The sequence below is a fragment of the Macaca fascicularis genome, chromosome 6 (genome assembly GCF_037993035.2).
Source record: "Macaca fascicularis isolate 582-1 chromosome 6, T2T-MFA8v1.1".
NCBI lineage: Eukaryota > Metazoa > Chordata > Mammalia > Primates > Cercopithecidae > Macaca > Macaca fascicularis.
The window spans coordinates 116370487-116386510 of record NC_088380.1 but is presented as its reverse complement, the minus strand read 5'-3'; positions in this window follow the sequence as shown (position 1 = coordinate 116386510).

Genomic DNA, 16024 nt, shown 5'->3' with positions numbered 1-16024 from the left:
ACTCTGTGTCAAGTTAAATGCTGTTATCAGTTGCTGCATGTACAACATGTTGTTTATGGTAGAGTCAATTGATTATGACGCCTGAAACCAAGTGATAGATGGGACATGGCTGTAGCAGCAGCAGAAAAACAAGGAAAAATAGTGATCATTAACATATGGAGGCACATGTATGTGATTTTGTGTCTTCTTTTATTAAAGCAGTTTTCTAAATTTGAGCTGATCCTTTTAATTAATCATGGAGCCAAGGCTTTTTAGTTTTCTGTTTTTATCTATGTCTTCAAATTACTTTTAAAAGACTGTTGCTGCTTTCAGTAGAATTTAGCCTTCAAGTTGGGAAGTAACTGAGAAGATTTCTGAATATTTGGGTTAAAGAACATAGTTGTTGGTTTTGGTGTTGAACTCTGCTTTGCCTACATGCCTAATTGGTTCTGCTCATCTCTGTGCTTGTGATTGATACTCACTCCCCTCTTTTATTGGCTCTCATGCCCACGAGGCAGGCCATTCCCTCCACATACACACACCCTGATGTATGCAAGGGTCCCTGCCAAGGGTGGCTTCATTTTTCTTCTCCATGAATTAAACCCTCAACTTTGCTAAGTAGCCAAATGAAGGTTCCTGAATTCTCAGTAACTTCCTGTCTTTACTCCTATTTCATGAATACCTAAAGTGCTTCTCATGAATACCCTTCGTCAGTGACCCAGGTCAAACTCTTATTTTCTCAACAAGAAAATCAAGAGGGGAAAAGGTGAATGACACAGCCACTGTCATATTGTAGAACCGAAGCAAAATCCAAGGCCTCCTGTCTCTCAGCTAAGCTCTTTCTACTGTATAACAATCCACCATTTTTTACTACTTTAACAATGGTTCATGTAGCCTCTACAGTGCTATCCTGAGTTCGCTTTCTGTGAGAATTAGTCTGATTCCATCATGTAAAGCATGCCCTGCAATTAGCATGTAGCTTCCTTGAGGGCAGGGACTGTTCCTTTCATGTCCACAGCTTGCAGAGTGAGAGGACACTGACTACAGGACAGGGGGATTTAATTAGCCAAATCTCATATCAAACAGCATCAGATCCTCCCTCCCAGCCACCTCCCAGTACCCCAATAAACAACCAGCACATATCTTCTGATTGCATTTCCAGGCCCCCCTGTGCTTTTGATTAACTTCTGTGTTTTTCAGCCTTTGCATTGCTGATGCATCCATTTTGTGTCCCCAAGTGGGATATAGAACTGTAGGTAACAGGCAGTTAATAAGCTAAACAGGTAGAGACAGAGGCTCATTAATGGTTGCTCTGTGATTTGTAGCCAGTTCCCTTAGCACCTAAATCTTGAAATAAATATATTCAGAGACTCCGTTATCCCGGAAGAAGACATGGATCATTTTTCTTTCATTAACAATGGAGCCGCTACCGCAACATTTTTATTTATATGCACATTTCCAAGCCTAAAAGCTTGTCCCTTTAAACCTGCTTGCACTGAATTTTGATCAGCCCTTGATGAAAGAAGACTTACGAATCGGAGACAACCTGGTAACCATCTGTGCCCAATGCATATTAAAGGAAGTGTAAATTCACAAAAGACTCCCCAGCATATATCAGCTTCTCTACCCTGGGAAGACAGAGGATGATTAGAGAATCTGGGACCAAATCTCCCAATTCAGTAGGGCTATGTTAATGAGGAACTTTGACGAAGTACACAGCAGGAAGGAGCCTTCAACAAAAGAAATTTCTAGATAACGGATGGTCCCAAATTTCTTCTATCTAGAAACCTATCCTTCTATCTGATGTGGTAGGCACTTCTAGGGGTCTCTACCCAACCATAAGAACACACATGCATGCTTCACACATACACGTGTGTGAGCATGTACCTGCACACATAAGCATCTCTGAGCTCTGAACACTGGTACATGTGGGTCCAGGCAGTCATATTAACTGTCTACGTGAACATTTTGTGAGCTCTCTATTCACGCCATGCCACCCCAGGGCCATAGTCTTGGAATCGTTCTGGACAGCCCGTGTGGGCGGCAAGCCACCCAGGTGCTGAGGCAAGAGATCGAGGGCACGAGCTGTTCCAGTATAACAAGATATACAAAATAAGAATAGTTATACTAGATGTAGATAATAGATATGATTATGTATGAATATCATTAATCAATAGTTTGTAGCAATTACTCTTTACTCCAATATTACAATAATCCTTGCTCTACAATTATAACTTAGGAAAAACCGGGCCATACAGAGATAGGAGTGAGAAGTGATCAGAAGACAAGAGTGCGAGCCTTCTGTTATGCCCTGGCAGGGCCACCAGAGGGTTCCTTGGTCTAGCGGTAACACCAGCGCCTGGGAGGATGCCCATTGCCAAGCGGACCGTGGTCTAGCGGTAGCGTCAGTGTCAAGGAAAAACACCCACTACTTAGCGGACCGGAAAAGGGAGTCTCCCTTTCCCCGTAGGAGTTCAGAGAAGACTCTACTCCTCCCCCTCTTCTGGAGGGTCTCACATCTGTCAGGCCCACTCGCAGTTATCCGGAGGCCTAACCGTCTGCCTGTGATGCTGTGCTTCAGTGGTCACGCTCCTAGTCCGCCTTCATGTTCCATCCTGTACACCTGGCTCTGCCTTTTAGATAACAGTAGCAAATTAGTGAAAGTAGTAAAAGTCTCTGATATGCAGAAATAATGGCATAAGCTGTCTCTCTCTCTCTCTCCTTTCTTTCTGCCTCGACTGCCAGGCAGGGAAGGGTCCCCTGTCCAGCGGACAGGTGACCCACGTGACTTTATCTATCATTGGAGATGGCTCTCACTCCTTACCCTGCCCCTTTGTCTTGTATCCAATAAATATCAGCGCAGCCTGGCATTTGGGGTCACTACCGGTCTCCGCGTCTTGGTGGGAGTGGTCTCCCGGGTCCAGCTGTTTTTTCTTTTATCTCTTTGTCTTGTGACTTTATTCCTACAATCTCTGGTCTCTGCACACGGGGAGAAAAACCCACCGACCCAGTGGGGCTGGACCCTACAGCCCGTATACTGTTAAGACATGTACTGTGATCAGAAATCAGGCAATCACATCCCTGCCTCAGAATCCTTTTAAATTTCTCTGACTTAATCTAAACTAATCAGATTTTTTCTGTGAATTTGGAGTTGGCACTGACAGGAATAGCTCTACTGTTTGCCTGAGCTGAGGGCTTTGTAAAATTGCCTGATAAAAAACAGCCATCTTCTGCCATGTGGTTGAAGAAATAGCAAAAGTTGGTATAATAAGAGAAAAATAAAGCAGATACACAGTGACAAGTGGTGAGCAAGAGCCACAAAAGTCAGAGACAGACACACACGTAGAGACAGAGGAAGAAAGAGAGAGGAATTGTGTTGCTTTCTGGATATTTTAAGGTACTGGTCCCAAACCTAGACATGTTTTCCCCTTGCGTTTCATGAGACAGATACCCTATTTTCTTAGTAACAGTCCTCCACTCTGCTTGAATTCGTGTGCAGTAAAAGAGCTTTGGGGACAATCCCTAGTCATTGAGGGCTGGGCCCATCTAGGCTTCAGGGACAGATTCCCAGCAAAGCCATGCAGCAGTTCTTCCCCACCACTGAGCAACGGAGCCTGGTTAGGGTGCACCACCTGTGCACTGCCTGCCTGTCCTTTATCAGAACTAGCCCTCCTACTAGCTTTTTAACACCTCTGTCCTTGCCAAAAACATTCAGAGTTGGAAGACAAAAGCATCAAGGATGCAGGAGAGGCCCAGGAAAAAGTGAGAGCAAAACCAGGGATTGCTGTGGACAAAGATAGCAACGACAAATCACTTCAGTGGGCTGTCATTCACAACTGAAAGCCACAGGCTGGAGTGCCTGTGGCGGCTGGAACACAGTGTTCTACCATAAGGAAAATGAGGTGGGTAACTACTTTCATTTCCACCACATTGAAGGTCTATTCTTTCTTTCAAAAATATTTAACATACTATTCCAATTGTATTAAAAATGCAACACCAGCCAGGTATGATGGCCTGTAATCCCAGCACTTTGGGAGGCCAAGGCAGGAGGATCACTTGAGTCAGGAGTTCAGGACCAGGCTGGGCAACATAGGGAGACTCCATCTCTACCAAAAAACAAAAACAAAAAAAGTTGAGTGTGGTGGTACACACCTGTAGTCCCTGCTACCCATGAGGCTGAGTCAGAAGGATCGCTTGAGTCCAGGAGGTGGAGGCTGCAGTGAGCTAATTGCACCACTGTACTCCAGCCTAAGAGGCAGAGCAAAACCTCATTTCAAAAAAAAAAAAAAAAATCAAACAATACCCAGCCTAGTCAAGTTCTGTCTCTTCTTAGCTCTAACACATGTCCTAGGTATCTGATTACATGACAGAAATCAGTACAGAAAGTATTTCACACCCTACCCCACTCCCACACAAAGCCAAAGCATGTCTGTCTACAGCTTGCTCTGTGGCACTGCATCATTCTTCACCCCGCAACCTCCCCCCATCCCCCACATCCTTCCTCCACTGTGCTCCCTGGATAAGCATCCCATTCATTCTTTAGACTTCCCAAAGGGAGTAATTTGGCACCACACGGGACACCTTACCCTTGGAGTGCTAAATAGAAGTTAAGACTCGTGACCCTTCTCAGCTCTAATCACAGTCTAATTTCTCTGATAAAGCCACTTCAGATTTCTATTCAGCCCAGACCCTTGGCATCAGGCCTTGGAGCTGTTCTGGGCCAGGCTGCTGGGCATACCCTGTGATCTGAGCTTTAGCAGTCACCACATCGCTTCCCCATCAAACCTTTTAACCTGCTTTGTTTTGATTATTTTAAAATCCTGCCAAACCTATTAGGGCTAATGCTCCTCTGAAAGCAGCCACGACCTCCTGTCAGCACTTGGCACTGCAGGGCCATCCGTGACAAGGAGGGAGCTCACAGTCCTCTCTGTGGGATGCTAGCACCCTCTGCTACCAAAGAGGGAGGAAGCGACAGTGGAAAAGGCACCTGCCACCTAAACCTCAGAAGTCAACAGCTCCCCTGCCCCTGCAGCTAAGGCCTCAGCTCTTTGAAGGATATGAGCAGCTGCGGAAGCGATGGTGGCCTCAAAAAGTCCCATCAGCTGCTCTCAGTTTTGTCTTGAAAACAAAAGTGCACCTGTGTTTTGGCAAGCTTCAAAAGGGTTATGAGTTGTGAGCAAATACAATGTGGTTGAGTGAGAAGTGCTTCGAGCCTATGACTGCACAGACATACCACAGCATCTGGCACCATGGCTGCTCTGTGACCTTGAGGAATCACTCTGTGGACCTTCGGCATAGGAGAGATTCACAGCTTATCAGATTCACCCCTGAGCTTCAGGACCTGGGTTCACAGTTAAAGACCTTCCCAGCTTGTCCTTCCATGCCTCAGGTTTGTTCCACTTTCTTTAGCATCTAATAAATAGCTCCTGTCCCTTCCCCTTTGGTCTTGGCTCCTAGAATGCCCTCCGATCTCCCTACTCAAATCCAGCACATTCTCTAAGACTCAACTTAAGTTATTTTTTCTTGAAGGCTTTCTTGGCTCCTACAGCCCTCAAGGCTCCTCCTGCTATCCCATCAGACAATTGCACACAGTTACGCAGCCATTTTAGACTCCTTTATATTGTTCTCAATTATTATGTCTGTGTTAATATTGCATCCTTCAACATCCTAAAATCCTCAAGGATAGGGCCCAAATCATTTTAGCACACTCCTGGATTGTGTTCTAAGATTAAAAAGAAAAAAAAGATAATAAAATGGCAACCTCCCAGGGCATGATTATCCAGCCACTCTTCCCCAGCAGTCACACTGAGTCAGGAGAACACGGCACTCTGTAATTTCTAAAGGTCAGAAAAAGGTGATCGTGGTCAGCCAGTAAAAGTTGGGTGAGCCACGTCCATCTGGGTGTCCCTGCTATTTATTTCTATGTAATCCTCTGCTTAGGGGGCAGTCAGTGATGCCAATAGTGGGGGCTTTCAATCCATAATTGAAACGTCTTTCCTTCAGCCCAAAATGTGGAGCAGCTCCTGATTCCTCCCTTGGCAGCCAAAAGGCTGATCTAGCCCCAACCAACTGCAAGAGGTAATGGCAGGACCACAAACTTCCTGCAGCTGCAGGAATGAGCCAGGGGAGGCTGATAACCACCAGAAATGACCACAAGGACTCTGTGGGTGTCTCTGGAGGCAAGGACTGGTTAAGAGAGGAATTGGGGAAAGTAGAAATGAGGCTTTGCAATGAAACTCTGAATAAAGCTAGCTCTATGGGCCTTTGTACTTAAAAGCCCTACATGACCAAAAGGTAGCAATCCCCATCCCCAACACTACTCTCCATATCCATGCGGGCACCACCTTCCACATGCCCCAGGAGCCCAGCAGCTTTTGAGGACCCTGCTCACGCTTAGTGGTAGCAGAGGAAGAGAAAGAAAGGAAATCCATTAAAAGCCAGGAGCTAGCAGAGTCCAAATAAGAGGATATTTAAAAATAAATAAATAAGTCAATTCACTTTACAAAAGAAGACAGAGGTGACCAACTAGCATATGAAAAAATGTTCAACACCACCAATCATTAGAGAAATGCAAATCAAAACCACAATCAGATAGCATCTCATACCAGTCAGAATGGCTATTATTAAAAGGTCAAAATAATAGATAATGGCAAGATTGCAGAGAAAACGGAATGTCTGTACATTGCTGGTGACAATGTAATTAGTTCAGCCATTGTGTAAAGCAGTGTGATGATTTCTCAAAGAACTTAAAACAGAATTACCATTTGACCCAGCAATCCCATTATTGGATATATATCCAAAGGAATATAAATTATTCTACTATAAAGACACCTGCACATATATGTTTATCACAGCACTATTTACTGTAGCAAAAACATGAAATCAACCTAAATGTCCATCAATGGTAGAATGGATAAAGTAAATGTGGTACATATGCACCATGGAACACTACACAGCCATAAGAAGAATGAGATTATGTCCTTTGAAGCAAAAAGAATGGAGCTGGAGGCCATTATCCTCAGCAAAATAATGCAGGAACAGAAAACCAAATACCACATGTTCTCACTTATAAGTGACAGCTAAACACTGAGTACATATGAATGCAAAGAAGAGGACAACTTAAGGGTGTCTGGGGCCTACTTAAGAGTGGAAGGTGGAAGAAGGGAGAGGATCAAAAAACTACCAATTGGGTACTATGCTTATTAGCTGAATGATGAAATAATTTGTACACCAAACCCCCATGACATGCAATTTACTTATATAACAAACTTGCACCTGTACCACTGAACCTAAAATAAAAGTTTTATTTAACAAGTCAATTTAAAAGGATCTAGAGATTTGGTCATTGGCTAATTTCATTGCACTGGAGCTATCATAGACAATAGATATTTGGGCTCAAATGTTTATAGATTGGAGCATGGGATGAGGGAAATATTGTATCTTTTGTCTTGTCCTAAGAAGGAGAAACAAATTCCCAGGGTGTATTAGTCCATTTTCATACTCCCATAAAGAATTGCCCAAGACTGGGTAACTTATAATGGAAAGAGGTTTAATTGACTCACAGTTCAGTATGGCTGGGGAGGCTTCAGGAAACTTACAATCATGGTGGAAGGTGAAGGGGAAGCAAGGCACCTTCTTCACAAGGTAGCAGGAAGGAGAAGTGCTGAGCTAAGGGAGAAAAGCTCAGATCTCAGGAGAACCATCGGATCTCGGGAGAACTCACTATCATGAGAACAGCATCAGGAAAACCAACCCCATGATTTAATTACCTCCACCTGGTCTCTCTCTTGACACATGGGGACCAAGGAATTATGGAGATTACAATTTCAGATGAGATTTAGGTGGGGACACAAGCCTAACCATATCATTCCCCCTCTGGCCCCTCCCAAATTTCATGTCCCTTTCACATTTCAAAACCAATCATGCCTTCCAAACAGTCCCCCAAAGTCTTAATTCATTCCAGTATTAACCCAAAAGTCCAAGTCTAAAGTCTCAACTGAGATAAGGCATGTACCTTGCACCTAGGATTCTGTAAATCAAAAGCAAGTTAGTTATTTCCTGGATACAATGGGGATATAGGCACTGGGTAAATGTACCCATTCCAAATGGGAGAAATTGACCAAAACAAAGAGGCTATAAGCCCCATACAAGTCCTAAATCCAACAGGGGAGTCAAATCTTAAACCTCTGAAATGATCTCCTTTGACTCCATGTCATGCTAATATAAGAGGTGGGTTCCCATGGCCTCAGGCAGCTCTGCCCCTGTGGCTCTGCAAGGTACAGCCCTCTCCCAGCTGCTGTCTCAGGCTGGCATTGAGTGTCTGTAGCTTTTCCAGGTGCATGGTGCAAGCTATCAGTGGATCTACCATTCTGGGGTCTGGAGGACAGGGCCTCTTTTCTCACAGCTCCGCTACGCAGTGCCCCAGTGGGGACTCTGCATCGAGGCTCTGACCCCACACTTTACTTCTGCACTGCCCTAGGAGAGGTTCTCCATGAAGGTTCCACCCCTGCAGTAAACTTCTGCCTGCACATGCAGGTGTTTCCATATATCCTCTGAAATCTACGCAGAGGTTCTCAAACCTCAGTTCTTGACTTCTGTGCACCAGCAGGCTCAACACCATGTGTAAGCCACAGACTTGGAGCTTGCACCCTCCAAAGCAATGGCCTGACCTGTAAGTTGGCCCCTTTTAGCCACAGCTGGGATGCAGAGCACCAAGTTCCAAGATTGCACAAAGCAGCAAGGCCCTGGGCCCAGCCCAGGAAACCATTTTTTTTCTCCTAGGCCTCTGGGCCTGTGATGGAAGGGGCTGCTGCAAAGGTCTCTGACATGCCCTGGAAACATTTTCCCCATTGTCTTGGCAATTAACATTTGGCTCCTCGTTACTTAGGCAAATTTCTGCAGCTGGTTTGAATTTCTCCTCACAAAATGAGATTTTCTTTTCTATTGCATTGTCAGGCTGCAAATTTTCCAAACTTTTAAATGTAAGTTCCAATTCCAAACCATCTCTTTGTGCATGCATAAAACTGAATGCTTTTGAAAACACCCAGGTCACCTCTTGAACATTTTGCTACTTAGAAATTTCTTCTGCCAAATACCCTAAATCTCAAGTTCAAAGTTCCACAGATCTCTAGGATAGGGGCAAAATGCAGCCAGTCTCTTTGCCAAAGTATAGCAAGAGTGACCTTTTCTCCAGTTCCCAATAAGTTTCTCATCTTTATTTGAGACCACTTCAGCCTGGGCGTCATTGTCGATATCACTATCAGCATTTTGGCCAAAACCATTTGACAAGTCTCTAAGAAGTTCCAAACTTTCCCACATCTTCCTGTCTTTTTCTGAGCCCTCCAAACTGTTGCAGTCTCTGCCTGTTACCCAGTTCCAAAGTCGCTTTCAAATTTTCAGGTACCTTTATAGCAGCACCCTACTCTCTGTGGTACCAATTTAGTGTATTAGTCAGTTTTCATACTGCTATTAAGAATGGCCCAAGACTGAGTAATTTATAAAGGAAAGAGGTTTAATTGACTCACAGTTCAGCATGACTGGGGAGGCCTCAAGAAACATATAATCATGGTGGAAGATGAAGGGGAAGCAAAGCACCTTCTTCACCAGGAGGCAGGAAGTAGAAGTCCTGAGCCAAGGGGGAGGGACTCTTATAAAACCATCAGATCTCGTGAGAACTCACTATCACGAAAACACCTTGAGTTAAACCACCCCATGATTCAATTACCTCCACCTGGTCTCTCTCTTGACAAGTGGGGATTATGAGGGTTATAGGGATTACAATTCAAGATGAGATTTGGGTGGGGACATGAAGCCTAACTATATCACAGGGGCAGTACTGTTAGGAAGAGAAATACAAGCATTAAAAAACAAGAAATGGAAATAAATGCATCCAGAAATGTCTCTAGGACTTGAAATGGCATCTTTGCATGTGCCTTTGACAGGACTATGTTTGCTCTAAGAGGCCTATTTGAGACAGAGCAGTGTTTAACTGGGACCTTCTTTTCCCTGGAGATGGCCTGTTCTCTTCTCATCATTTTCTTCACATCCCACACTTCAGGACTTCTGTCCACTGCTCAGTTTCTCACCACTCACACACAAGCCCAACAGCCTCATGGCTGTCAGGGGAATTGTCTGTTATCAGGCTTATGTGAGATTAAATTTAGTCATTATCTTGGAAGAGAATTATCTCATGTTGACAAAATCCCTCAGAGTTCACTGTAGAGAACTTTAATTTCCACATTCAAATGAGATTTGAATTTGATCAGGCATCAATTAAACACTGTGCATTACGTAGTGACCTAACTTCAAAAGAAAAGTCAGTGCTTGTGCTGTGCTTGTTCAGCACAAAGGATTTCGTTTCCTTCTTCAACCATCATTTGAGGTTACAGGTCAGACTCAGAAATAATGGGCCATACATTTACAGTAATACATAGAGGTTATGATTGCTGCTTTTAAAAAGAGCCATAGCATTCTAAATTATAGGCTTATTTTCCTGGGTCAGCTTTGCCTCAGTGAAGACAGCACCACGTGGCACTTAAGAGCAAAGCTTTGGGACCAGACAGGCCTGTGTTCAAATATTATTCCATCACATTTAGCCATGTCAGACTGAGCAATTTCACTAACCTCTCCAAGCTCAGTTTCATAATCTGTAATGTGGGAAATAATAAAGTCATGTATACAGAAAGCATAACATAGTGCCTGCTACAGGATAAGCAGTCAATAAATGGCAGCTGTCATTGGTACCTCTGTTAGTTATCACTTTCTACATTAAATAATTTATTTAATTAGCAAATATTTGTCAACCATATACTAAGCCATTGGGGAAGATAAATAGAGATAGAGTAATTAAACTATGTGCTCTCTGCCCTCAAAGAACTTATAATTTTGGAGTGAGACATGTTTTTTTATCAAGTTTGTGAGACTGTGTATATAAAGTGTTTCGAGAGTATTGGAGAAGGAGCATCCAAATTGACTGAAGATATAAAGGAAGGCATTGTAGAAAGGATAACTCTTGAGCATAGATTTCAATGATATGCATTTATTAGGACTCAAGTACAGGCAAGCCACTCTAGTGGAGGACATAACATGTACCGAGTCTCAGAGGCATGAGAGAGTAGAGTTCATTCATGTAATCCCAAACTGGTCTGTCATGCCTGGTGAGGAGAGGTTAAAACAAAGATGAAGACCTGGATAAGAGAAGGTCATTGTAAGCCCCCTGAAAGGAGTGAAAGGCTTGATCAGTTTTGCATATTGAGGATAAGGCCCAGCTCATATTCATGTGTACCCAACACGGACACCTGCACATTAGCAGACGCTCAATAAATGTTAGTTGAAAAGACAAATTAATGAATGAATGGAGCATCTCAGTATTACTATCTCACTTTCAGTAATCAGATCAAATGTGTAGGAGTTAGGGGTTCCCGAGGCAGAACTGGATGTTCCCAAATAAATCTGGACCACAGCCCTCTGTATCTTCTACAGGGAAATCCCCAAGGCCCTTTTAATCATCTTACACATGTTGGACCATAGAACATACCTGAACACTCTTTTCCAGCTCTGTGACCATGACAGAATTAGTTTATACTCAGGTGAGATTGGTCCTCTCTGGGCATTTTCATTTTTGCCCCCCAAACAAATACTTACTGTAGGGTTTGAGTATGAAACAGTGTCTATGGTGGAACAACTCAAGTGCCTTTCAAAACAAAGGATTTAAATATATGGTTCAGGAATTCAGAAAAGTCAGAGCCAGTCCTAAAGTCCGCAAGCACATCTGGTGTAGGAGCAAAAGAAGGGCTGGGCTAGTGGGGTGGAGAATGGAGGAGATCTACGAGAAAAGAAGAAAGAGGGTTTCTGCCAGGCTCCTCTAGGAAAAGAGAAATAGAGGGAACCCTGTTGCTTCCCTCATCTTCTAAACACTGAATTTCTTTATTAATCATTTTGCTCTGTATTCACCATGCATTTCACTATGGCCAGAAATGTTATTTAAGCTTATATTTTGTACTTTGCTTATTGTTGGCACTTAAATGAATATTGAATAGTGATGACAACTGTGTGTATACAAGCACCATCCAGTGGACCGATGAAGGGAAAACTGACATGCCACACCAAAAGGGCCTTATGAAGCCCAGTTTTCAGGATTCAGCTTCGCATATTCCCTGGCTTTTCAATATTACAGAGTAAAACTGTAAATCAGAAAGCATGAACAATATGCTTTCCAAATTTATTGGTTTTGATAGGCACTGAAAAATACCTTTAGGATTTTGATGTAAGGTGGGGTAAGCTGGCTGCTTCTGAGGTCAAAAGAGTGTAACCCTATTAACAACAAGAGGAAGAGAACGAGAATGCTTTGCTCAGTAGAGTGTTCCACAAAGGGTTTGTCAAAATCTCTCCTGGAGAGAGAGCAATTTGCACGCTATTTCTCTTGGTTTTATCTCATGTTGTCTCAAAGGTCCATCGTGAAGAAGGTTCTAAACAGAATTAACCTTGGAGAGAAAAGTAGCAACTTTGGTATTCATTGTTTTTTACATCAAATATACCATTTCCTTTCTCTGACCTTCAGCATTAGTTAGAAGGTGAGAGAAGCAGACAGAATTGTGCTTTGAAAGCTCAAGAGGCTTTTGTTGTTCACGTTCAAGAGTGAAGTCTAGATCTCCCTGCTGAACAGAGCTCCCTGCCTGTGCTAGATTAAAACAATCAAGATGCTTTCCTCTGCGGAATGAACATTTTTGCCACTCAGTGAGATTCCATTTTCCTCCAAAAGTTCTGCCTGGCAAGGTTAGCACCACATGTGTGAACTCATATTCTCACACAGTGGTCAAAACGATGCTTGTTAATTAGATGCCATCATGGTTTGGGTGAATGGTTACAATCACTTTCCATTTGTCTCATTAACTACTTCACTCTTGGAGTCAGGCTTCCAGGTGCCTGAGTAGGACAATCTAGAAAGAGTTAAAAAGGCCCTACTACACTTGTCCATAGATATCTGCACCAACCAGGAGCTACTGGGCCAGAAATGTGGCCATTTTCAATGTGTTTGTTGTCGTTATTTTGCAGAGTATCATAACCCTTTCAAGGAGTTCTGTATTTTGTGCTCAGCAAACATATATTAAGAGTCTTCCATGCACAGGCATTGTGGGAGATAGAGGAATACAATAGCCTATACTATACAGAGTTTTCTTGGAAGGTGGATATGTGTCAGTAACGATAATCCAGGGGAAAAAGTATAAGTGTCATAAGAGTGTTTCAGATAAAATGCTATGAGAATTCAAGAGGGGAAGTTATTGATTACTTCTGGTATTTGAGCTGTGCATTAAAGGGTGGGTATAATTTGGACCTATCTGGAAAGCATTTCAGAAGCATTCTAATTTGTAAGCTTTCTATTTTTACAGTAAATATTCTAAAATAAATAGGTGGGTTTTTGTTTGTTTGTTTGTTTGTTTGTTTGCTTTTTCAGATGAATTTTCACTGTGGCAAGAGTGGCCTGGGGCGAGCAAGTAGTTCAAAGAAGAGGACACCAGACAGTGGAAAAGCACACACTGGACCCATGAACTTTCTGGATTCACATTTTCACTTACAACAGGCAAAACTTTGACAACCTCAGATATAAGTGATAGAAACAGAAGTTTTTCAGTAAACTTTTTGGGAGATATGTGACCAATGGAGATACGTTCAAACTCCTGCCCCAAAGCAGAAGGGGGCCCACAGCTCTATCTCTGGCTGGGTATTGGAGGCTTATGGAGAGGCTGCTCTGCAGGCTAGAAGTATAAGTACAGAAGGTAGCAGCTGGGCTTAGAGACTGGATGTATGAACAGGCTAGCCTGCTAGAGTTGTCAATCTAAAGACAGCACAGTGAGGTCATAGTGAATCTAGTGCATGAGATCAAGTCCAGCAATTCCCTGAGACACTAAGGCTGACCACGGGATTCATAATATTGTGCACAATGGACAAGCCCTGCAGAGAGCCATGAGTCATGAGAGTTGCACTTTCAGTCATGTAATGTAATGACGGACCCGTCAGCCTACAAATAAGACAGGAGACTCTCCAGGAAACGGGTGCCCACCTGGCTCAGGCACACTGGGCCGGCTACGGAGATTCTGAGGTATGCATGTGCCACCACAGGGGGAAGCTGTTGCCCTGCAACTCAGTGGGGTTGTGCCAACAGGAAAGGCTCATTTGGCAGCATCATGGAAGCAGGTTGTTCAAATAAACATTTATTAGGAGGTGAAGGGGAAATGCTTAACTTACTCTTACTTGGAAAGACCTAAATTCTCTGAGGTCTAAAATCAGAGCAGAGAGAAGTGCTGCTGGCATTGTGAAAGGAATTTTAACCAGTGGGGGACAATGAGAGAGACTGAAAAGTGCAGCCAGGTGCATCCTGTGCCTGGAACCACCTGTAGGTCACAGAATCTACACTTTATTAGTGACACAGTGTAATACATTTAGTCCATCATGGTATCTAAGAACTCTTGCAGGGATGGGTGCTGAATCTTACTTGTTTATCGGTATGAGTACTTTTGAAGTGAACAAACTGGTATTAAACTGCTTTGCTACCCTCTTTAGAGAAATGCACAGGATTCTGAGTAGAAGCTTCAGCCAACAGAAGCATGACTCCTTTGAATGTAACCGAGCCTTTTTTCCTTTCATTCTTTTTTGCTGGCATTTTTAACCCATGGATCATGAAAAAAAAAAAAATTCCCCCTAAAGATCACTGTTTCATTAAATAGACCACCATCTTCCAGCCAACTCTGAGATCTGTCTGCCCATGGCCACAATGAGCAGATGCTAGGTTCCATCACTGTAATGTGGAGACGTGGGCATCCATGCAATTCTTCCCCTGGTTCATAATGATACTTTGAAACACAATCTGCTATTTAGAACAGCTGTTGTTGATTTTACTTGGGACACATGCTGATTTTACGTCAAACAGAATGTCATGTGAACTTCTCCAAGGAGTCCTAGGGAAAAAAAAAAGAACAGCATAGAAGATAAGAACAGCATTTATAAATGTTTGCCTACGTTGGAAATCCCCAATATAAAATTTTTTGACACTCTGGGAAATAACATACCTATGTAACTGACTTACTATTTCTTATTCCATCTTACAATCTCTTATGCTGATATGAGCAAAGAGAAAAAAGAAAAAATCCCCTACTGACAATGAAATGCTTGTTACACTGATGAAACCTTTGAGAAATACTAAAAAATATGTATCTTCAGGGAAGTACCTTACTTCTTCAAGTCTTCTCTTTCTGTTCCGTCTTCCTTTCCCCCCTGAACTCAACTAATTTCCATCATCAATATTTTCCCTGAAATTAATGCAAATTTATCTGGTTTAAAAAAAGATTTCTTGTGTACCTAGATTTGTTAAGACCAACAACACATCAGACTGTAAGCACTTCAAAGGCATAAAATGGGAATGGGAGCTTCCTTTTTAGCTTCCTATCTCCAGTAGCTAGCACAAAGCCTGGCATGTATGGGCATTTAACAAATTCCTAAATAATTAAGTTGAATAAAGAGTGTGGTTAGTACCCCAGAAAGGATGAGCTGAGAACTCCCTAAGTAGAAATTAGCCTCTCCTTTAACATTGTCCCCTCTCTCCCGCAGATAGCTATTTATCACCGTGGTCCAGCTCCGTGATCACCTCCCTCACCTTGCCAGTCACCATCAGTAGCCCCCCACATTCCAGCACTGGGCCTCTCTGTTCTGTCTCGAGGTGTTGCATCAGTCTGTGCCCCTGACTCTCAGTTCTGCTTTCTTCAATGTACTGGAGCCAACTCTCACTCTGGCTTGCTCTTTCACCAGCTCACCTCCATTCTCACCCTAATTGCTTCAATCTACCATCCCCATACTGACACATCCTCATTTTAGGAAAGCGAATTACAAAAGAACCCAGGTTGGTTTTTGTTTGTTTTTGTTTGTTTTTTCAATTTTGCTCCAAAAGTCCATTCCAAAGCACATCCAAGTGGTCAGTTTCCCTTGTGGTGCATCCTTGTGATGTACTGGCATATCTAGGACTTCTCAGGGAGGAAAAATCCGCAGGAGTTGT